At 48.2% G+C, this 23302-nt stretch overlaps 1 long non-coding RNA gene across 1 annotated transcript in view; it reads right to left on the bottom strand.

The window, feature by feature from the left end:
- The window catches only part of LOC141422667 (uncharacterized), a 33749-nt gene extending 19614 nt beyond the window's left edge, over positions 1 to 14135 (bottom strand). Inside the window, exons 1-3 of the long non-coding RNA XR_012447422.1 lie at positions 13832 to 14135; positions 9461 to 9637; positions 339 to 401 (exon numbers count right to left, since the gene is read on the bottom strand). This is a non-coding gene — a long non-coding RNA (uncharacterized lncRNA). The remainder of the gene's footprint in view (positions 1 to 338; positions 402 to 9460; positions 9638 to 13831) is intronic.
- Between the last annotated feature and the right edge of the window lie 9167 nt (positions 14136 to 23302).

Raw genomic sequence — 23302 nt, forward strand, 5'->3', positions numbered from 1 at the left:
CCCCTTCTGGAAGTCAGTGTGGCCAATGTATGGGCAAGGCCGTTCCGCCTCTGGACTCTGTCCCTCTGCAGAGACTGTCCCTTGCTTCATCTAGCTACTGGTGGCCAGTGGCAACCCCTGGGTCATGGCAGCATTACTCTAGTCTCTGCCTCTGGGGTCACATCGCTTCTCCTCTTCTGCCATGCTTAAATTCCCTTTACCTCTCACTCAGCGGGGAAACTTACTCATGAAAAGACCAGGAAAATCTAGGATAGTGATCCCATCTGCAGCCTTAGTTGAACAAAAGAATACTTACTGGCTCTAAGGTCAGGGCCTGCTGTCTTTGGAGGCTTACTCACCATCCCACTTGGGGCGTGCAGTCTGTCTCTTGTTAGGACCCCCCATACCACCTGGGTCACCATCTATGAAAGAGCACACATTCAAGCCACATGAGTGTGGGCAAGTTCATTGAAGAACTTGTACATGGCTTTAGATACTCTGTATACGTTAATGACTCCCAAATTTATGCCTCTGGTCCAGGCCTCTCCTCTGAGTTCTGAGATGGTGTGTCCAGCTGACCGGTTGATGTTTCACAGTTGGATGCTTCATAGACACCACAGGTTTGGCCTGGCAGAGCCAACTGTTCTTCCCTGCCCCCACCCTGCTCCATGCCCAGCCTGCCCCACCTCAGCAAATTGTATCATCACAGCCCAACTGTTTGCTGCTACCTGGAAATCAACCCTGTGATCTCCATAGCACAACAAACACGACCCACCATGCACCACTTCCACTACACCAGGGAGTGCTGCTTTCCTGTGGGTTCCAGTTCATCACTGGGTCACCAGAGGATCTGCCTAACAACAGACCTGTAGTCTCCTCTGTTCTCCCCATCTCTGCTGACGCCAATCAGTGCTCAGCTGCCTTGGACTGTGGCAATGAACTTCTGAGCATCTGCTTCTATTTCAGTCTCTCTAGGCCACTCATCACAGCAGACAGAGGAGGGCAGCAGTCTCCCCTTTTCCACAGGGGATATTTCCCAAGACCCCCAGCAGATGCCTGAAGCTACAGTACTGCCAGTGACTCTACCTCTTGAGGGACAATTTCCAAAATCCCCTTGCAAAGGTGAGAGTACAGGAGGCATGCAGGGCTGAGGTATATGGTATCAAGCCCTACATATACTGTGCTTTAATTTTATAGATTAGGCATGGTAAGAGATTAACAGCAATAAACAATAACAAAATAGAACAATTATAACACTACACTGTGATAAAAGCCTGAACTTTGTGGTCATTAGAAAGTAAAATAGGGATCACTCGAACAAAAGCACTGAGATCCTGCAAAGGTCCATGTGATGCCCAAGATGGTCAGAAAGTGACTAATGAGCAGATAGCATACACAGTGTGGATACATTGGACAGATGGATGGTTCATATCCCAGGCAGGATGGCATAAGATTTGATCTCACTACTCACAGTAGCTCATAGTTTAAAACTTACAAATTGTTTATTTCCCAAACTTTCCATATAATCTTGTCAGCCCTGTTGACCATGGGTGACTGATGCCATGGGTGAGGGAGCTACTGCATTTTATAAACCTAGGCTGGCTCACTTCCTGCCTCTACTTCAATCCTTCAGTGCTTTTGAGTTGTCTTCCTGTCTCTACCCACTACATGCTTTGCTGAACCATTTCTCACGTCTGCCCTGCAGCACTCTTTCCCTGTCCCTTCCCATGTCTGGTTTGCTCAGTGTGGTGTACCCAGAGCTTAGCACAGTTCTGAAGCAATAGAAAACCAATGACCCTGTTTCTAGGTGGACAATCTTCAAGTCACCTTGCAAAGATGAGGACATAGGAGGCAGGAAGGACTGTGGCCATTGGTGGGGAATGCCACTTGGTAGATGATGGTAGGAACCAGGTCCACCTGGGGACATGGGCCCTTGATTCTTCCAACAGCATGGGAGCCTATGAGGATGCCCAGGTGCTGACTTGTTCCGAGCTGGCCAGTGGCCCATGCAGGGACCCTTGGGAAATGATTTGGTGTTCCTCTTAGCTTGCCATGGCCTGGACTGCCAAGGAGGAGTCTATGTGCATGGCTTCTGCTGTCCCCAACTCAGGTTGCTGGAGGAGTCTGATGGACAGAGGTGACGTGGACACATTTGGTTAGGAAACATAGCTGCTTGCCCCAGTGTTCTCAGCTTGATGTTTGGATCTGTTGCATCTCTTCACATTAGTGAGTGACAGCAGGAAGAGACAGAGCAGATCTCTGCTGGATGTCAGGAAAAGGCAACCTCTGGCCTGGGACGAGTCACAAAATAAAAGCACATAAGCAGGGGCAACACGGAGGGTACCATCAAGCTTAACAGGTGTGGGACACCTTACAAATGTTCTGTGATGAGAAGCAATGGCCTGAGCAGCTACTGCACATCTGGTGAAATGGCCCAGGTGCCCACGAGGTCGCAGAAGGGCAGGACAGCAGCTGGGGGTACACACACCTTCCTGCTCTAATATTTTATCCCAGGCATAAATCACTGGTGTTTTTTCCCTGTGGTTGGTCACTAGATGTCACTGCAGGAAAAAACCTGACCAAAACAGATGCAAGGGGGAGACATTAATGTTTTGGATCCTGAGGAAATGGTCGTCTTGGAAACAGGGAGCATGTGAAAGAACTTCCTCCTCCAGGGACAGCAGAGTCTGAGTGGTATTTCAGTGCCCAGAAGAGTTGATGCTGACAGGAGCTGAAGCCCAAGTTTGGGGACAGATGGGATAGCAGGAGAGCAAGGGACAGAGCTGAGCGACACACAGAAAGACAGACAGACACAGAGAGATAGAGACAAAGAGAGAAAAACAGAGACAGGGAGACACAGAGTCGAGGGCAGAGAGAGACAGACAGAAAGTCAGACAGAGATAGGGAGACAGAGAGACACTGAGAGAGACATACATACGGGCAGAGACACTGACAGAGACAGAGACACTGAAAGACAGAGATAAAAAAAGTCAGAAGTAGAGCGAAGGAGAGGGGAAGGACAGAGAGTCCAAAAGAGATCCAGAAGCAGAGACACACACAGAGATGTGTGAGGACAACACAGAGAGAGAAAGAGACAGACCCAGAAAGACCCAGAGAGAGGGGAGACGCAGGCAGAGACCAGGAGCACGTGAAGCGTTCAGCGGCCATGCTGAGTCTAAGTCCAGAGCCAAAGGCTCCCACCAGGATAACACTCTCCCCACCAGATGTTCGTGGTCCTAATAAAGATGCTCTTGATTGGTCAGTGTGCCACATCTTCACAAATGCTACACAGCACAGCTTGGGAGGACCACATCTGCCCAGAACTGAGCTCTCTACAGACAAGAGTTCCAGACAAGAAGCCCTGAGAGGCGGAGGCAGGGGATCCCGGCACAGACTTCTCCATGCTTCTCTCATCTTTCCCCATTTTCTTTTCCTGCTTCGTGTGGAAGTGGGAGGATGGGAAGCTGAACACTTCATGTGCCAGTTAACTCAACCAGGCTGGAGAGAAAGTGCTGGCATGAACCTCCCTATCCTACAGCAGCCACAACCCTCAGCAGAGCGGCAGAGTGGAGACTCTTTGTCCCCTCCCACCTGTCCCTTCTCCTCCTCCCTTATCTTCCAAGCTGCCAGCGTCCTTGAACTGCCCCCTGGATTTCCAGGTATCCTCTTTACGCAGAGTTTCCCTTCTACCTCCACCAGACCTGGCTCCTGGAGGCACTGGCCTTTGGCATGCAGAGTTACTTCTAGGCATGGTCTCTTTGAAGGGCAGCTTCTCATCCAAATGCGTTAGTAATCACTAGATAAATGCCAGTGAGAAGGCAGAACTGACACAATTGGAACTGTCAAATGCAGGCATCTGAGCTCCAGCAAGGCCTCGGACAATCCTCCCTGGGCAGAACCAGGGAGGCTGCCTCTAAGCCCAACCTCCCACATGGAAATGAAGGAAGCATCAAAGGACAGGGCTGTCCTAGACAGGAGAGGGGCCAGAGGAAATTGTACCCCTGGGAGATCAGCTATGAAAGGACAAGAGAAGTGTGTTCCGGGACCAAGGGTCTACACAAAGCAAAAGTCCAGGCTGTGTAGTCACACAGTGCCATGAGCTTATCACACGAAGTCATACAGAGGGAACGGACAGAGGAGCCCATGGAAACAGGAGCACTTTAGCTGCAGACATGGGCTCCTCACAGCAAGACTGGGCCCAGGAGCGGCACTCTGAGCTCTGGGGACCTGGGGACAGGCCATCAGGACAAAATGACTTGCCTTTTTGTCTTATTTGTGTTTTTATTCTTCTACAAAAAACATTTATCATCCATGCTTTTTAAAAAAAAACAAAAACATTATTTGAGTATGGTTGCACATAGCAACAATCTGGTTTCCATGCTACTTCAAGTACTTGCTTGATCTCATGCTTTAATTATTAATTTTGTGTATTAAATATATTGAGACAAATTAGACACATTGGCTGTTGCTTTTAAGATAAGATGTCCAAGCCTTTTTTTAAGGCACACATACACGCAAGAGAACACAGGATATGCACTCAGGAAGGACCTCCAGTGTGGCCTCTAGGCCCCACTCGCCATGTGTCACATCTCTGGGGTTCTTGGAGGGTGTAAGCAGAGCGTCAGCTCCCACACGTGGGCTGCAGCTTTGCAGCCTCCCCCGCCTCACCCCAGCTCTCAGCAGTACCTTTTCCTTCCCTGAGTCACTGCTTGGGGGCTGCTCAGTGCACAGAGTAGAGACGTGGGTCGCTGGTGATTGGCTGTGCATTTTCCCTTGTATTTGCTACGAAGAAGAGATGGCTCTTTGGGTACTTAGCCTATAGTACCATCCATGTAAAAGTAACACATGCAAATCAGGAGAAGATCCCGTGTTTGGGTTATTGACAAATGTCCATGCGTCTGGCCACACCTGCTTGGAAGTGCGATTGTTGTGGAAAATTCCAACTTGAACTCAAGGCCTGTCTGGGGGCACCCTCTCCCCCAGACACAGAGCATCCACCTCTGAGGAGCAGGTCTCCTGGGACTCCTATCACAGGCCCATCCCTTTGGCCACCACTTTGAACATGCTGTGCTCTGAGCTCTACCAATGGTACCATCTGATTGCCCCACACACCTCCAACATTTCTGCTATGAGTTCAAGGGTACATCCGTGGCTTTCAAAGCAGGCCTGGATCTATCTAGCCTATGGCACTTGAGTGCTTTGTTGGAGATGTGGAATCTCAAATCCTGCCCCAAACCAGAAACTGCAACCTCACAGTAAAGTTTGAGACCCAGTGTTTGCCCATGGGCCAAATCTAGTGACCACCTGCTTTCATATGAAAAAGAACGAGCCATTATTAAATGGATGAGGGGAAAAAAACCAAAAAATAAATAGCATGTTGTGACTTGTGAGAATTATTTGAAATTCCAATTTCGGTGTCTATAAATAAAGTTTTATTGGAACACAGCCATGTTCACTCCTTTATGTATTTCTATGGCTGCTTTCATGGGGCAACATCTGGTCCTTTATAGGAACAGTTTGCTGCCCCCTAGTCTAACTGCTGATATGCCACACGCTCCTTTCTCTTTGTGTCCTGTGATTTCCCAACAATGCTCCCCAAAATATCACAGTAGAGCTTTACTCTCTGTCCTCCTCAGCCCATTCCACAACCATGTGACTTCTAGACGATTTTTCATGCTCCAGCTTGGGCCCCTCCTTGCAAAACTGAGGGTCCACCCTCCTCCTAAAATCTTTGCCTTCATTTCTCTTTCTCTAAAGTGATTGCAGCTTGGCTATCAGGACTACCTTACTCTGCATCCAACTGGACTCCCTCCCAGCTTTCTTTGTGTTTCAGGATTACTAATCCAGGTGTCTGCACCCGTCCATCTTGGTAACCCCCAGCAGCTAAGGGAGCTCTTGGCCCCGAAAAAAAAAAAAAAAGAAAACCCTCCGTAAATTGCTGAGTAGATGACTGGATTAATGGGCCATGTCACCTATTGCTGGGCGATCTTCACAGGGCCAGTGTGGTACAGGGCTCAGTAGAATGACTAATTGAGGGATTGATTTTCCTTCAAGGCATTCAAATGCCTTGTCTCTCTCACTCACTCATTTATTCTCCCAAGTGTACCGAGCATCCAGGCTGGGCTGGTTTCTAGGGCTACAAAGATGGATTAAGACAGAGCCCATCCCTTCGACATCTCACTAATCGTGAGAAAGTGGGGCTGGTGCTTTAACGGCCCTGGTGACGACTCCCTTCTGCTCACGAGCGTTCCCTTCTCAAGTGTTTCTGCCGCCACTCGACCTAGAGGTCTTGTGTGCACAACACCAACCACATCCAGGCGGAGGGCTAGGTCAGGTGCTGTCCTGCCAGCAGCCCATTGGAGCATACTGTTTCGGAACCAGCTCCCTGCTGCTCCAGCCTAGGCTTCGGCATTCTTCTGGCTCAGCAACTCTCCTGGTGGCTGCCTGAGCTGGGTGCCCTGTGCCTGGGTGCAGTGAGTCCTCCTCCTGGCTCACCAGGTTAGAGAGACCTCAAGCAGCCGTGCAGGGTCCCTGTGTATCACAAGTTCAATGACTATTAGAGGCTGAAGTGTGCTGTCTCCAGTGTGCCCCAGCATGGCAGCCCTCAGATCAGGGGCAGTGGAAGCAACAGCTCGGTCTGAGAGATGAAGAAGGGAATTGAAGGCAGAGCGCATGCCTGTACAGGGGGGTGTGGAGGTGATCTAGAGGGCCGTCATGGAGGAGGTGACCTCCAGTAACAATGTGGCTTAGGAAGCAGTGAGAGCTGAGGTGTTACGCACAGGAAAACTTACTGTGCAAAGGTGCAGAGCAGCCCAGGGATCTGGCAGCAGGGCTGCAGACACAGTAAGAAAGGGGCTTGGTGAGGACTGGATGGAGTGGGAAGGCAGCAGAGCCAGACCAGGAAGGGCTGTGCTAAGAGCTCTGGACTGTGTCTTTTCTGGAAATGAGGACCATCACACGGCTAGAAGAAGGTGCCATGTGGAAGATGTCTGAAGATGGGCTGAGAGTTTACTTTGCCTCTTCCCATGGCATAGCCCAGGCTGTGTAATAAATTTCCTTTCTCTGCCTTTCAAAAAAAAAAAAGACGATACCACATGATCAAGTGCACATCAGAAAGAGCAATCCAGCAGGTGCAGCAGCCTTCTGAAAGTTCACACTCTCAGCCTCTCTGCTGGAGTGTTTCTCCTTCGCACCCTATACACCAACACTCAAGCACACGTGCACACATGCACACGTACACACACTCTTTCTCGCTCTTCTCACCTTCTGCCAGATAAGTACTTCCTAATGTTAGGTCAAGTGCCACATGCAGGGGAACGTCTTTGAAGTTCACATTGAACGGGGGCAGAGGGAACCATGTGCTAAAACGCAGGGAGTTCCTGTGAAGTGGCGTGATTGTCCCTGCTATATGGCCTGCACGGTTGTTATAAGGATGACATCATGATGGGATATTGAGTAATACCTTTGAAATTGGCGGAGTCTAAGCCGTGTCAGTGGGGTGGTGAGGATAGTGGTGAAGAGGATGGGGTGAAGACAATGGCAGTGCTGATGGTTGTGGTGGCGATCATGGTGATGATGGTGATCACGATGGTGGTGGTGGTGACAGTGTGATGGTCATGGTGGTGATGGTAGTTGTGGCTGGATGATGATGACAATGATGAAGGTGATGATGGTGGATGGAGATGATGATGACGATGAGATTGATGGTGGTGGGTGATGATGGTGATGATCGTGATGGTGGTGGATGGTGACAATGATTATGGTGACAATATGCTATGGTGGTAGGTTGTGATGACGATGGTGATGATGATGGTGACTAGGTGCAAAAGTCCAGCAAAGGAATGCCTGCTTTCTCCAAACTGGTTTAAGCTTCTTCCCTCATGGTTTCTTTTCTGCTTTTTCTCCTAGGTGACACAATTTATCATATAAACTGAGATACTTGGGGACTACTATTAATATTTACATTGGGACAACAGTACCTGACCAGCCCTCAATTGTATTTGATGCTTCATCATTAATGAAGCAAACTGGATGAAGGGTCTAGACACAGCAAGTGCTAAGTACTTTACATTTCAGTCTGGCTCTAAATTTGACCACAAAATATTCAGAAAGGGACTTGTCCAGGAATGCAGAAAACTAGTGTATCTCAGCTTCCAGGCCATCAGACCTTTTGTCTGGGTGACTATTTTATGCCACCCTCAATACCACAGCTCAGAGGAGATCAACCAGCACACGTGGAAAGAGCAGTATTATTTCCTGGACATTCGTGTCCATCAGAGCACAGAGGCTCATTGCCCAGACTCAGTTTTATTTTGAAACATGTCTCCCATACCAAGGAAGAGTGGGGACGCTGGGGGGGACCTCCACCTGCTGGGCCCTTGAGCTTCTGATGAGTCCTTTGCTGGGTGGAATTGCAGGGTGAGCAGCACAGGTCTGCTACCTTGGTGAATGAGGCCAAATTAAGCTATTTCTTGCAGCTCCATGCAACCAATTCATGGTATGCTCCCTAGTGGCGTACTCAGTTTAGCCAACGGAAGCTCTACTCATTCTTGTTCTCTGTCTTAGTCATCTTCTTTTACTTCTGTCCTAGAAATCTAAGGCTTTGACAAGGAAAATGCTGTCACTCAATCTACAGAGGCCTCTGGAGAAAAATCCTAAAGGCCTCTGAACTCGACTCAGCAACTTTATTTCCACAAGGGCATTGAATTTTTTAGAGGTTATAAACTTGTAGACTGAGTATTATTGGTTTACTAGAACAAAAGTGAACTTCTGGAATATTCTATATAGTCTGTTTCTGTAACAGGTCCAATCTCAGAAGGAGAATTAAAAACAAATGACCAGTGGCCCAGGGTGAGCCGTTAGTTAGGGCAAACAAACATCTTTCAAAGATGACAGATGGCTAGAATGCATTTCTTCCATCTGAGTTGGCTCTCCTGAGCCAACAGGGCGGGATACTCAAGGCGATTGATAGAAATCCTTCCTAAGATGAATCCTCAGGGTGGGCTCCCTGACAGAAATCCTACTGCTCACTTGCCCAGCTCCCCTCCTTGTTGCTGAAGCCTGTTATTAAAAGTCAAACCAAGCAATTCTTGCCAGACCCCAGGGGAAACATTGCAAGGAATGAATACTTCTGAAAAGATCCTGGCATTAACCACAAATGGCCATTAAAGTTGGAGCAGCAAGGGGAATGGGGTGCAAAACTCTGACCCCTAAGAAATGCAGGCTGTCTTCCCCTTGCCTGATCAGAGGTTCCAAAACCTTGTCCCCACCCACAGTCAGCCTAGAGGCCACCTTTTCTCCTTTTGATCCCTGGAAAGGAACAAGCTAATCCTTCTAGGCAGTTTCACCAGAACACTGCAGCTGTCACTGCCTCGGGCTGCTATGAGGCTCCCACAGATCCGCTGCCAGAACAGACAGGGCTGCAGGCAGCAAACAGAGAAGGAGCCCTCACAGTGGGTCCCACTATGCAGTTTCCACTCACCTTCTGCCAATGGTGGGAGCACAGTTTCTTATGGAAGTTCAGTTGCTCCCGTCTTCTGCTCTCATTTTGCAATCTCAATAATAACCGGGGTGGTGGTGTCTTCAGGGAGACAGCCCATGTTGACCTTTGGCACTGTTGTATAGGTATGATGTTGGATGTTGGCTAGTTACTTCTTCTCTGTCAAATGGGAATAATCCTCTTACAGTTGCCAGAGTGGAGACTCATTCAAGTTATGACAGAGATAAGGAGGCCCTGTGCAATACGTATGATAAGAGTCTTCAGCACGGGGCCATTTTGCACAAAAAATGGCCCATGTTGGATGGTGGATTGGAGAACTATGTGCCCCAAGCAATAGTTCTAAGAGTTCAAAGGTTGAAGTGCTGAATGACCAAGAGCTCTGGGGGGTGGATGAGTCCTCATGAAGGGCATCTCAGCCCAATGCTGCTGCTCCATGTTAACCTTAGTCTCTCTCTCTCTCTCTCTCTCTCTTTCTCTCTCTCTCTCTCTCTCATACACACACACACACACACACACACACACTCATGGAGAGAGAGAGCACACACATGTGTACAGGTGTGATTTCTGTATCTGCTCACAGTTCCAGTTTGCAAATGACAACCCATTCTAATAGGATGAAGCCACTCCCAAGGCCCCTACTTGGCAGAGTTTTGGTGTGCAGCTGCACTGCAGGACCATGGCAACCTGTAGATTTTACCTTGGGCCGTGTACCTATCCATGGTCCAATCAGGTTGTAGGAGTCAGAGTCCCATATGAAACAGAACGCCCGTAGGCCAGTGAGGTATTTCATGCTACTCCTTGGCAGGGAAGCATGCATGTGGACTGAGCTTTCCAGAGAACAGATGTTAAATAGTAAACAAGAAGCACCTTTACAGGTCAAGAGAGCCTGTAGAAGTCAGGAACCAATGTTTTTTAATTCCTTTCTCCATACCTCCTGTTAAAAAGGAGCTCTGTATTTACCTTTTGTGCTGAGCCCTGCAGACTATGCACCTGCCCACCCCAAGTTTAGGAAATGTTTCCTAGGCGGTTGTCAACACACGGAGAACTACAGTGACCACTGACACTCGTCCTGCCTCTTTGGTACTGATCTGATTGTCTGGGAGGTGACAGCTGCAGCTTTAAGCTCCTGGTGATTCTGATGTGAGAAATTGAGAGCTCAGACTTTCGTGCGCACATGGAGCACCCGGATGGAGGTCATCATTTGTGCAGCAGCATTTGACAGGATCCCTATTTTTGAGGCTGAAGAGTATGCACTGCATGTATACACCACCCTTGCTTATCCACCCATGGACATTTGGGTTGTTTGCACCTTTCCCATTGTGAATGAAGCTGCTATGAACAGGGTGTACAAATCCCTTTCAAGACCCTGCCTTCAATTCTTTTGGATAAATACCTAGAACTGGGATTGATAACACAGTAATTCCATATTTAACTTTTTGAGGAACATCTATGCTGTTTTCCAAAGCATCACACTGTTTTCCATCCCCACTGGTAGTCCTCAAAGGTTTGGATTTCTCCCCATTCTCACCAATGCGTATTATTTTCTGGTTTTATGATAGTATCTATCCTAGCCCAACAGGTTGGTAACACCCGACAAGGTGCCATTGGAGTGTGATTTGGGTTCTCTGTTGACTAGCAAGGCTGAACATCTTTTCACAGGCTTTTTGGCCATTTGTGTGACATCTTTGGACAGGCATGATTTTAAGCCCTGGAATGAAGCAAAAATGAAATGAACCCTCACCATCCCAGGAAGATGTTCTTCTGCCATGTCAGATGGTGAACAATGTTGTAGAAAACAGATAGGACCAGAGCCAGAGACCAGGAGGTGGTTTTATGCCCAGAGCCAAGGACGACTCCTTTGAAGAGGCCTGGAGGCTGCTGGAGAGAGCTTAGTGGACAGATAATGTGGGAGGAGCACAAGTAGGTGCAAAGACCCCAAAGGAAGGGTTGGCCATGTGTTTCAGGGAATGGGGGGTGGAGGCAGGAGTGAGGACAGAGAGAAGGTCAGGTGGGCGTTGGTGTAGAAGGCAATCATCTTTTCAGGTGCAGTGGAAGACATTGGCTATTCCTGAGCAAGGCGGAAGTAGATAGCGTGACATTGGCTGTTCCTGAGCAAGGCGGAAGTAGATAGCGTGACATTGGCTGTTCCTGAGCAAGGCGGAAGTAGATAGCGTTTAGCACGATGCCTAGTATAGACAATGCTTAATAAACATTAGTGGCTGTTGTTAATTTTAGCCTATTTTAGGACTTGTAGAGTGGTTCAAGTGGTAGAGTACCTGCCTAGCAGTCATGACGCCCTGAGTTCAAACCCCAGTACTGAAAAAAAAAGTTAGCCCATTTATACATCTAAGAGAAAATGTCTTAGTTTAGTTTTACAGGCAATTTAAGGAGGGAGTCTCAGAAAAAAAAAATAGTAAAAATCCCTTTTCCACCTTGGATCTGGGAGTTGGGGGCCCTACAAATGACCCCTTAGTCCTTTTGAGGCTGCTGATCTGGAGTTTGTTTTGTTGGCTATTTGGCTGCTTCCTGGAATTCTTTAAACTCGTAAGGAATTCTAGGGGCCAGGCACCTGTTGCACAAGGACACATTCCGAGGAGGTGAGTGAGATTGGGGGGCACATTACTATGCTCAGCTTTTATTTATATCCATAGCCGGGGGGGGAAACTCGGGTACAGCCAAGGTCTTAAGCAGAGGCCTTTGGCTGTCTTCCCACTTTCAGAAAAATGCAGACAGGCTGTTGTACCCCAAAGCACAGCGCAGTAACAGCCTTCAGATGCAGGGACAAGCCCGTAGACCTGGCTTTCCTGGTCTGAGACTGGGTCTTTCCATGGGAAAGCACATAGTGCTTTCTTCCAAGGCAAGTCACTCCATGAAGCAGAGACTTCGCCTAGCCTTCTGACCATGGAGACACCTGTTTCCATGGCATCTGTGCAAGCTGGACAGTGAAAGACAGAGCTAGGTTGGAACTGTAAAGACTCTATCCACACCAGGAATTGATCTGGAGAGAGCTCATACTGGAAGGCAGAGCCTTCTTGCATGCTTTTTTTGTCACCAGCTGTGTATTGGGAGAGGCCAAGAGTGGGGTGTGGGTCACTGGTGCCTCCTTGGCGTCACAAAGACAGCTTGGTCTCAGGAAGCACGGGAACAGATGTGGGGGCTCCCAGGGCTCAGGACTCTAAGAGAAGGCTGTCTGCCACCTCTGTGCCAAGCTAGCTGAAGTCACAGAGTTCAGGTCAGGAAAAGGTGGCTTCATGCTTTGTGGACCAGCATCATCCATTGGGAATGGGGTACAAGCTGCTAGGTGGGTTCTTCAGGAGACAGAGAGCTACATGGAACCTGATCTCATCTCAGCAAATCAGATTCTGAAGGGAAGAAGGCTATGCAGATGGCAGACCACTGCATGGAAGACCAGTTAGCATTTACAAAGAGAATTAAAAAAAACTGCTCTGGATTCCCCTGAGTGGAGCAGAAGGAAACACAAGGAAGCTGGTAAGCCACCATGTTAGGGGCCATGGACACGTAGACGTGTCTCTTGAGAAGGTTACAAGAGGAAGAGTTCCAGCCTAGGAGAAAGGCTGTCTTCTCATTTGAAAGTGTCTATCCTCCAAAATGATATACTCTGTTATTAGCTATATTAAATGTACTTTAGAATGGTAATAACTAATTTTGTTATTAATCTAGCTAAGCATTGTGTAATGATGTTTGGGCAACGTGCCATCATAGCCCTCTAGTTTCTGTAAAAACACTCTATGATGTTCCCATGACAAAATTACCTAATGATGAATTTTTTGGAATAGATCCTCATCGTTAATTGATGCATATCTACACATCAGGGAAACTTTATAACATGCAAAGAAGTATAAAGGAAACCAGAGCTGGGCAAGATGACTCACACCTGTAATCCCAGATACTTGGGAGGCAGTTCTAGACCAGCCTGAACAAAAAGTTACTGTGACCCTATCTCAATAAACAAGCCCGGCATGGCGGTACATATACCTGCAATCCCAGCTACGTTGGAGGCATAGGTAAAAGGGCTGCAGTGCAATGCCAGCCTGAGCACAAAGCAGGAGAGCCTATCTGAAAAATAACTAAAGCAAAAAGGGAAGTGTGGCTCAAGTGTTAGCGCGCCTGCCTAGAAAGTGCAAACCCCAGCAATTCTAAAATAAAATAAAATAAAAATCTCTGGGAAATACCAAGTCATCACTCATAATGCCCCACCCAGGACTTTACTGTAAAAGGTTGACATTTGTAAACGTACATTTATGATATACAATAGAATTGGGCTAAAGCCATGCAGCAATATAGCGAGATGTTTTCAGGTAACAAATCGTGCACATTCCCCACATGACTTACAAAATTCACTTCAAATGACTGCGTGATGGTCCTCAGTGGCTGTGCTGTGACTCATCCTGCTCCTCCTCCACCGTCTGATGCTTATGTAGACCTAAACGTGCAACGGACTGAATAGTCGTTTACAACGCTGTCTGCTTTACCCGCCCCACACACGTGCACCAAGTCCCCACCCCGATCCTTCATAGTCTTGGCTCTCAGGGTCCAGCAGGGGCAGGACAGATTCCACACCTCCATGGAGCTTGTGTGACACAGGGAACAGATCACAGGTGCTCACACAGCACAGCAGGGTCATGGGCAGAGAGCAGCCGTGGAATGGAGGCTGCTGGGGGAGGTCTTTACGGAAGGCTTTAAGAAAGCGCTGTTTGGCAGCTACCTGCGTGGTGGGAGGGAGCTATTGTGGCGCTGCAGGCGGAGGAAGAAGAGGGATCAAGACCCTAGGGGCGGGGAAGTAGATGGCAGACTGGAAGGATTGCAAGGAGACTGCAGCAAAGGGAGCAAAGACCCAGGGGCAGGCAGTGGAGACCTGAGGAGTCTGTTGGTAAGGGCCACAGTCATTAGAGCGGGGGTGGGGGTGGGGAGGGGGGTTGGAGCATCACCTCATGTGACGTGATGTACATTTGGAACATTACTCTAGCTAGGGAATTCAAAATCAGCCATGGGAAGCAAGCATGGAAGTACATCCCACCTCAGTCTCAAAGACCTGTATTACCCCACACCACCGCCAGACACAGACATCATGGAAAAGGAAGAGGAAGAGGAAGAAGAAAGGAGGAGGAGGAGGAGGAGGAAGGGATGGAGGAGGCAGTGGAAAAAGAGCAGGAGGAGGAGGAGGACAAAAGGAGAAGAAGGAGAAGAAGAAGAAACCACAGGTCAGTGTCCCTTATGAAAATGGGACACTCAGAATGCTAGCAAGTCAAATCCGGGGGCACTTACAAAGAATTATATACTGAAACCAAGTGGGATGTGTCTCCCAAAAGCATCCCTAAGACAAAACAGAGTCCTCAAATCCTGGCCACACCCATTCTGCTTCATTAAAACAAATACAAGATGGGTTATCCCTGAGCAGAAAGATGGAGGAGCAGGTTTGCTCTGCACAGGTGTTCCGTTAGTGGCTCCCAGCTCATTGGAGTCACATAACAACTGGAATGTTGTTCTCAGTCCTCAGGGTGGGACTATGGATGGTGCAAATGGGAAATGATCCAGATCCAATTTTAGAAATGTTCTGTGAGCTTCCCCTGACACCTCCCACCCACCACCAAAAAAAATTGTACCCTCTGTGTCCAAAGTGCCCCCCAAAGAATTGCAAACTGCTTGGTCAAAATTTGGTTTCAACATTTAGCTGTTAGTTGGCAGGATGGACAGCCATTAGCTCTGGGGGATACCCTGGGATTTTAATGAGTTCTACGGTTGTGACTTGTTATCTCAAGAAAAGGAAGGGGCAGAACAGCCATCAGACAGAGGGGTGCTCAGAGGAGGACAAAATGTTCTGAATTGGTGGAGGGGAGGAGGAGAGAAGGTCCCATGGGAGTAAGAGCAGGCCACTTGGAGCCTCCAGAGAGCCCGGATCAGAGCATCAGAGCCCACTGCGGGGTCAGGGGCAGAGTGAGTCAGGAGAGCCTCACCCAGACATGGACTGTGTAGAACTAGAAACAAGCAGTCAAGTGTAAAGATGGGTGCAGTCTTCCTGAACTCCACCTGTGGTTTTGTTGACCAGTAGGAATGTTTAAAAAACAGTAACAACAATCAGAGGCACACTAAACAAAGGCCTCAGCCTGCCCTCGCCTTCACCTTGCAAGGACCTGGCAGTGGTGCCAGTCCAGCTTTCAATGAGAAGGCTTCTGGTCCCAAATAAGAGGTCAGGGTTGTGACTCGGCCTCTGGCATTTGGTCTCCAGGGTTGACGCTGAGGCCACTGAGCTAATGAAGACTCTGTTAGCCATGGGCTTGGAGCTGCATTAGCTGCTCAGCTCATTGACGTTTTCATTCCAGTAAAGGACTCAGGGGCACCCAGGCTTTTTGAGTTGAATCCATGTTGCCGCATTTCTTTTGGCCACAAGTTCACTTGCCGCCTTCCACCACTTCCTTGTCTGTTCTAGCAAAGAAACAATTGCTCGTTTGCATTTCAGTGTGAAGGTCATCAGAGGAAAGCCATCAGAGAGGTCTGTAGAGCTTCCACTGCCCACAGACAGTCCTTCTGTGACAAGGCCTTGTCACCCCGACCTCAGCCTGTCCACTGCTTAATCCGGGGTTGGAAGGGTTGTTCTTGTCACACCTTTCCTTTCAGAGCAGCTTAACCAAAGCTTGCTGGAAACTTCCAGGAGTATTTGTACCTATTGCAAACTCTTTCTGTGAAGATTTATCTCCCTTGTACATCTAAGAAGGTCCCTCAGAAATCCCAACTGTGGATGAATGTCATGCGATCAGATGGATTTCTTCTGTACCTCTTAAGAAAAGGTAAGTGACCTCAATTTTCATTAAAGGTCCATAACCCAAGTTTTCTTCTTATCCTCAGGAAAGGGTGTGGCACGGAGGGGAGGAGAAACATCAGAAGAAGAGGGGGAATAAGAAGGAGGAGGAAAAAGGAAAGCAAAACCTCACCCAGCTTTGCTAGCAGATGCAGGGATAATCAGAAAACAGTGATGCGAGAGTCTGACTTCAGCAGTAAGTAACTTGGCTGGGCTCATTCAGGCCACACTCTTCATGATCCCTGCACTGGGGAAAGACAGGACACCCAGCTTGAGAAGCTTAAACTTCTGCTGACAGACGCTGCTGGGCACAGACCTATCTCTAACCTCAAGGTCAAGGTGATTGGTCCTTGGTGGTACAGTGACTGCTTCTCTTGATTGCTACAGAGCTTAGGCAAGGGGACACTTGAGGAAGCCCACTAAACTCTAGTTATCGTGACACTTGACTTTAGGTATTGCTGTCTCCAGAGTAATCAAATAAAATCCAGTTTGCATAAAAATATTTATCACAGTCCTACTTTCATGCCAGGTGTTTTAAATTTCTGATTTAATTTCACCCATACAGTGACATGGAGACGGATATTAGTCACACTGATTTTTTTTTTTTAAGTGAAGATGACTTACAGCTTGTCCATAAAAGATGTGCTCTGAAGTGTCAAGCGTTTTGTGCTATTTCCCACTCACACAAAGCTGCTTTAGCTGTAGGGACTGGGTTTGGCTGGATTGTATTGCTAAGCCTGAAGTTGAATGTTACCACACCCACACTTGGGCATGGATGGTAGTGGGGAATGGCTGGTGGGCAGACATTCATTCTCTGGGAAGAAAACTACAGAGAAGTTAGAAAAGCGAGAAAGGGCACATTTCTCAGGCCACTCTGGCTGCCAGCTCCCACCTCCCTGATAGGTGTCAGGGAGAGGAAAGGAGCCAGGTCTTCCATGGTTTTTCTCACTCCCCGATCTGGAAGGATGGGAAGAGGGACTGACACTGGGAAAGGGGCATGTACAACAAAGGGGCATGGACAACGGTATAGGACGACCCCGGGCTCTTCGGCAAGCCATAGCATCAGATCACCCAGGGCTGAAAAGAAGGTACAGAGAGGAGAGAGAAACAGCCCAGCAGGACAGAGTCATGGAATTTAATCACAGGGGTAAAGAAGATAAAACGGAGATTCAGCTTAGTGTTCTAGAATGGAGATTTTACCTTCAGTGGCACCGGAACTGCAAGTGCTGAAGAACATGAACCAAACCCAGGTTGACTTGCTTATGGACTGTGTCCCGTGGGCCAGTCACTGCTGAGGAATGGCAGTGGGCAGGACCCAGCACCTATCTTCCCTGGTCCCCAATGCAGGCATCAGACAGGTGAGCTGAGACTCTGAAACCCAGGGACAGCACCCTGGCAAGCGAGATCAAGGTCCTGAGCAGCTGATGGAACCTGGCACACGGCAGCCCTGGGGAGATGGTAGGTGAGCCTCCACTGCCCACCTCCCCCAAATTCTTCCTCATTTTAAAAACAGGGGAGTCCAAAGAGACATATGTAGACACGTAAAGACTCATACCACTCATCACTAGGGAAATGCAAGTCAAAACCTTGAGGTGCCTCTGTCACACCAATGAGGAAGGCTGCTATCAATCAAATAAACAAAACAGGAAATAACCAGTGGGCTGAAGATATGAAGAAATGAGAACATATGGCACTGTTGCTGAGAATGCAAAATAGTGCAGCCACCGTGGGAAAAGTATAGGAGTTCCTCAAAAAAATTAAAAACAGCAACACCATATGATCCAGACATTCTATTTCTGGATATGTATCCAAAAGAAGGGTCCTGAAGGATTATTGGTAAGTTCTTGCTCATAGAAGCATTGCTCACAATTGTCAGAAGGTGGAAATGACTCCGGTGTCCAGCAGAGGACAAAGGAATAAACTTGCAGTGGAGTGTCTGACCCCTTCTTGAGAATGGGCGTGAAATACTGACCTAAGCTGCAACTCAATGTAACTTGAGGGCATTCATTGCGCTGAGTGAAACAAGTCAGTCACAAAAGGACAAAGACTTCGTGATTCCACTCATGAGGACTCAGAGAAGTCACACTCACAGGGACAGAAAGGTGTGAAGCTAGTAATTAAAGGGACAGCGTTTCAGTTTCACAAGATGAAAAGGGTTTTTAGGGAAGAGTGCTGTGAGGGTGCACCACACTGCTGGTGTCCTCAATGTCAACATGGTTAAATGGTAAATCTTTACATTGCATGTATCTTACTACAAAAAGCGTGGGGGGAGCAGGTGCTGGAGACTCAGGATGCCATGGGTGCAGGCAAAATGTGTCTTTGCTCACAAGGCCATGGCCTCTCTTCTTCTCCTGGGAGAACCCTGACCCCTCATCATGGGTTTGTCGCCCTCCTGAAGTCTGAGGAGTGCTGCCAGGCTCAGGTGAGCCTATTTTGCATGTGGGTGAGAATGTTCTCCCAAGAGAGGTGTGCACACGGTGATTTACAGCCTGGCCCTCTCAGACAAAGACAGCTCTGTGCTAATAGCTCCTTTGGGCCCCTGTTGGGAGCCTGCAGCAGCTAAGGTTAGGGATGATGACATCACGGGCTTAGAGTCACATAGGCCAGTGACCTTCTCCTTAACCCGCTCCACTCCCACTCTTTTGACTGCTGGAGAATAAGGGGCTTTTATTACTCAGAGGAGAAATGACTCCTATCACTATTATACTCTGGAAATGACACAGCAGAGTTTAGGAAAACGTCCTAGCTAGAGGATGCATGATGACCACCATGTGACAAGACACGAGGAATCCTGTGTGCGAAGAGCTATGTGAGCACGGAAGTGCAGTCATGGCATCTCCTCCCCACGCCCAATGAAGTAAAGTCAAATGGAAAACCGGCAAAACAGAGTGCATCTTAGAATATCCACTGATATTCTTGTTTCTTTCCCATAATAACTGCTTAGGTGACTTTTACATTTTTAAAATCAATAGACCTTATTTTAGAGCCATTTTAGATTTATAAGAAAAATTGAGTGAGAATACAGAGCTCAGTGTACTCCTCACCATCACCGGGCACACATATCGCTCCTCCACTACTGACGCTTACCGGTGATCTACAGTCGTTACAGCCGACACAACCACGACTCGCTGTTACTAACTGGTCGTAGTTCCTATGAGGGCTTGCACTTAGCATTGTACATTATGTAGGTTCTTTCTTTCTTTCTTTTTGGCAGTATGGGATTTGAACTCAGGGCCTCCACTTAAGCTCTGCCTCTTAATCCATGTCCCCAGCACCTTTTTGCTTTAGTTATTTTTCACATAGGGTTTCCTGGTTTTACGCAGTCTGGCCTGAGACCTATGCCTCTCATGTAGCTGGGGTCATAGGCAAGGACCATCACACCCAGTATATTTGCTGACATGGGGGTCTCATTAACTTTTTGCCTGAGCTGACCTTGAACCTTGGTCCTCCAGATCTCCACCTCCCAACTAACTGAGATTACAGGCATGAACTGCCATGCCCAGCCCCCCTTTTTTATAGGCTTTGACAAATGTGTACTGATGTGTATCCACCATTAATGGTATACAGAAGAGCTTCACTGTCCTAAACCCCCTGTGCTCCTCTTATCCTCCTTACTTCTTCCTCCAAACCTTTGGTAACCCCTGCTCCTTTTACTGCCTCCTTAGTTTTGCCTTTTCCAAGATGCAATATGGTTGTTTATTCATTTATTTAACAACAGATAACTGTGCCAACACTCAACCTCATAAAAGCTGAAAGTTAAGATCTTTGCAATGAGACATTTTTGCAGGGTTTATCACAATAGTGAAGACTTGGGCTGGCACAGTGGCTCAAGTGGTGGAGTGCCCGCCTAGCAGCATGAGGCCCAGAGTTTAAGCCTCCATACCACCAAAAAGAAAAAAAATAGTAAAGGCTATTAAAGTGAGTTCACTTATTAAAATTGTTCCTAGTCAATTTTTCAGAAGGAACTAAACAATTCGCATAGTGACTACCAAGCAACCCAGAAACACCACCAAGACCTGCAGCCAGAGCATTTTCTGAGGGTTGTGTGGTAAGTTCCATTCATCAGGGGCCAGTCCAAGTGCTCAGACAGCAAGTGAGGGGAGAGATGTCCTGTATAAGATACTTGGTCTGGACCCCGTGGTGTCAGAGGACAGGGACCAGGTCTCTCGGGAATGTGTGTGCCACCAGCACTGCCAGCCTAATCAGCTTTGCACAGGGAAGGGCACATCTGTCCTCAGCCTTCAGGAAAGATGGGGTCTCAGAATTACAGCACCCCTAGGCTGTTCCTGGAATCCAGACACCAGTGGTTCAGGCTTCTTGTCTGGCAAGACAGCACTCATGCAAGCCAAGGAGGAGGGTTATCTGTCCCTTCATGGGGAGCCCTCTGGGGAATCAAAGGCCACAGCTCCTTGGTAACTGACCATCCTTAAAATTCTTCTCTGTGTTGGAAATGAGACTCAGGAGTCAGTCTTATTTATGTGAAAAGTTGTACTTCTGCAGAAGTGCGTGCCTCTGATACAGGTCTGATAAGCAAGCTCACTGAGCAGGAAGTCCACTCAGGATTTTATCCCTGACGCAACACTGCCCCCTTCTCCTGATGGTAGGAGTCAGGGTTCACAGTCTTTCTCCATTAACTATGGATGTGGCAAAGGGCGCACAGTTTTTAACTGTAGATGAGGTGAAGGGCAAGGTTAACATTTAACATTCTGGGAAGGCTGCTGCTTTAAAGTGGATGTACCTGGGTTGCTATCTCTTTGAAGGAAAAGACAAATTATCCCTCACATCTGTCACAAGCGGCTTGAAACATCAGATGGGGAGAAGTGCTGGAAGGGCATCTCACTCCAAACTTGCCAATTTAGAGACTGAGTCTTGGAGAGCAGGAATAAGGTTACTGACATCACAGGTCAACTGGGCGGCGGGTGGAGAGAGGGGCGAGCAGCAGGGCTGCCCGATCTGCCTCCACCAGAGCAGCTCTGTCCTGTCTGCATCTCCTGATCCTGTGCAGTTATTCTCAGCAAACATTAGCGAAAGAGAGGGACCGCAGGCGCCAGAGTGCCCTGCCCTGAAGGGGCCATGAGAACACCTTGCCCGGAGCTCCAAGGGACAGAGCTTGGTTTATCCCCTCCTACGTGGACATCTCTGTGGGTTTTATACCCATCTGCACAAGACTCCATGTTGTGGCCTGAGCGGCAGCAACTCTCATACCAGCATCCAGGCAAACCAGCCCAGATGGCAGCCAGTTCCCACCCCTTGCCTCTGGGCCTGAGCCACTTCCAGACAAGGAGAGCCAGGAGCTGAAGTTAATCCTCAGTAACTCTTCTTACTTCTTCTGTGCTGTGCTAGTCCACTCCTGCCTGCAGACTTTCACAGACAGCGCCTCAGATTCTGGGCACTTCCCTGAAAACCACAGGTGTCCCAGGTGGGCAGCACCTCGCTTCCCCACTCCAGGAGTTCTGTGCTCCCAGCTTCTCTGAGACTTGCCCTAGGGCAGTGTCTTGATTCTCTCTCCAATGGGCCCCAAAGGGACAGTCACCCCCCCCATCCTTCTTCCATTCGTAGAATCATTCACCATCGTTTTGAGCATAGTGATCATTAATTTGAGGCTTTCTACTCTTTTAAAGGCACTTTCAGATCCCATGTTTTAGTGTCTCCTAAGAGTCCTACAGCCGGCAGAAATGGGGGCAGTGATGGGTCTTTCACAGAAGAGTAAAGGAAAAGGGAGCCTTGGGTAATTCAGTGAGTCCTCTAGGGACATGGCAGAGCCAGACATGAGCCCACAGGCTGACTCCCATTCAGACCCCTTTCCTGAAGTACCTGGAGCTCCCTCATTTCCATCTCCTATCATTTCCATCTCCTGTCTTCCCCATTCTAACCCTGGGTCTTGTTTTTTAAGGTTTTCATCCAAGTGGCCCAAAAATTGGCTCAAAATTCAGAACTGCAAGTTGAGAATAGAAGGTTGGGGGGGTCCTGTCTTCATAAAGACAGACAGGTAGACATGCATACACACACACACACACACACACACACACATGAGATGGTGGGCTTGGTTGTTTAGCTAGGTTCTTAAGTAAAATAAAATCATGAGAAAGGACAATGGAATAAGTGCTCTTTTTACGTTAACAAAATTTAAAACTTTTCCAATCACTTTCAAAGGTTAAGAATTATTCTTTGCGTTACGACCATTGGGCCCATCAGGGCAGCCAAGCCCACCAAGAAGCCACCCGTGACTCCCAGTTCTGCCTTGTGGTTGGTGACTGTGCCAAAGTTGGGCCACCTGGCTGGTTTTCCTGATGCCTCCATCTGAACTTGTGAGTAGAGGACAGGCAGAAGCTGGGCTTTATGGCACCGTCCTGTGCTTCATTAGAACTCAGCACCCTGCCATGTGCATTTGTCACAAGAAGGTAGCTCCATGTTGTCATCTCAATGCCAGTCATCCTGAGAGTCCTCACAAAGGATTTTTGAAAAATATTTCATTGATATTTCAAATAAACCTTTAAATAAACCCCCTGTAGAAGCTGGGATGAAAATCAATTCTTTCTTCAGGACACACATTGGAGGAGTGCAGCGGTTCTGTGTGAGGGTCCCAGTGTTCTGTGCTCTCTGGGCAGGTGCATCACACGTGACCTTGACTTGGTCAAGTATATTTAGTTTAGTTATTCATCTTTCACACCCCCCGCCATGCTCCCACTGAGCTCTGGCTGCACTTGAAGGAGGATGCAGTGCTAGATAATAGCAAACGCTCTCTTCCAACATCCAGTGTGTTTCATCCCTGCTGAAACCAGATGCACACTGCGTCTTTGGGTGTCAGTACCCCACTTTGAAGCACACCTGCTGCATTGCTCTGCCAGGCCTGTCTCATCCATGGGGCTGTCTTGGTGAGTATTTCTAGGGGAACAGTGTCATGGAAGTGCCAGAGAGTCAGCAAGCATCTGTCACTTGGACAGGGAAGGGATGCTGATAGGTAGCTGCCAGGACACAGGGACTGGGATAGCAGCTTTGGAGGAAGA

This window comes from Castor canadensis, chromosome 4, assembly GCF_047511655.1.
Source record: "Castor canadensis chromosome 4, mCasCan1.hap1v2, whole genome shotgun sequence".
Lineage (NCBI taxonomy): Eukaryota > Metazoa > Chordata > Mammalia > Rodentia > Castoridae > Castor > Castor canadensis.